We start from the raw sequence: 1,310 nt of genomic DNA, 5'->3' as shown, positions 1-1,310 counted from the left end.
GTGCGAGTCACTGAGACTGCCCTTGCTAGCAAGAAGTTCTGTGTGTTTCTCTTCTCTGAGTCTTTACTGAAGAAGTGTTTTAGAACATTTTCCCTCACAACGTGAAAACTACTTTCCTGGACAGTTTCCCTACATTCTCCCTATAAGTTTTGCGTGCTGTGTTTAGAGGTCCAAAGCCTCACCCGTGAGTTTTTGTAACTTTTTTTTGTAACCGTTTATGGACTATGGAAATTTTTTTAATATGGTACATTAGTTTCATACCGATAATTGCTTGCGCTGAATTCATTCCAAATTCGCTACCAAGACTATGCGACTGACAGTGTTGGGAAGTAACGGAATACATGTACTGCCGTTACGTATTTAAAATACAAAATATGAGTAACTGTATTCCGTTACAGTTACCGTTTAAAAAGGTGGTATTTAGAATACAGTTACTTTGTTGAAATAAATGGATTACACGGCGGTACTTTCCTGTTTCATATTGTTGCGGGTCAGGACTGTTTGGGTTTTGTTTGACAGCTGTTCTGTTGTTCCAGGAGGCAGCGTTACGGTTGCCATGGTTACAGGGTGACGCTCTCTCTGCGTGTTTCCTGGGTGAGAGAGCGCCTTGTTGTTGTTGTGCTAAGCTGATAGGGAGAATGCTACAGGTATAGCTCTAAAGAACGTAGCCTCATGGGCAGTGTAGTCCGTGCTGCAGGGAGAATGGACTGCCATACCCGTTATGTGTTTGTGAGCGTGAGGAGGGAGAAAAAGGAAAAGTACGAGCTGTCATTGAGCAGAAACTGGAGCTGGAAGCATGTAAATATAATAATAACCACTGCAGCCAAGAAGAGTGTCTGACGAGCCCAGTTGTAAGTACGCTATTAAGACTCGACTGTACACTGTGTTCGTGTTTTCCTCCGAAACAATAAGTTCCGTTGGAGCAGCCTTTCAACGCCTCTCTCTGTCTCTGGTTAACAAAGTTGACCCAGACAACAAAGTAAAGCTAGTTTTCAGCTACAAGCCCGACACGAACCCGATGTATTAGCCAGAGGTCCCTTTACTACGGTTCGGAGCCGCGGACCGTCAGTAACAGTAATAAATCACAGCAATAGTACATTCACGTAGTTGTAAACAGCATATATTAAGTAATTCAAAGTATTCAGAATATGTTACTCTCATCGAGTAACGTAACGGAATACGTTACAAAATACATTTTGGGGCATGTAATCTGTAATCTGTAATGGAATACATTTTAAAAGTAACCTTCCCAACACTGGCGACTGAACACAATTCTTAGCAAGAATTTGTGCCTTTGTGTCAAGTTTGAA

Source organism: Haplochromis burtoni, unplaced genomic scaffold (genome assembly GCF_018398535.1).
Source record: "Haplochromis burtoni strain Fernald_Lab_line unplaced genomic scaffold, NCSU_Asbu1 Contig_195, whole genome shotgun sequence".
Classification (NCBI taxonomy): Eukaryota; Metazoa; Chordata; class Actinopteri; order Cichliformes; family Cichlidae; genus Haplochromis; species Haplochromis burtoni.
Note: the sequence above shows the minus strand (reverse complement) of the source record.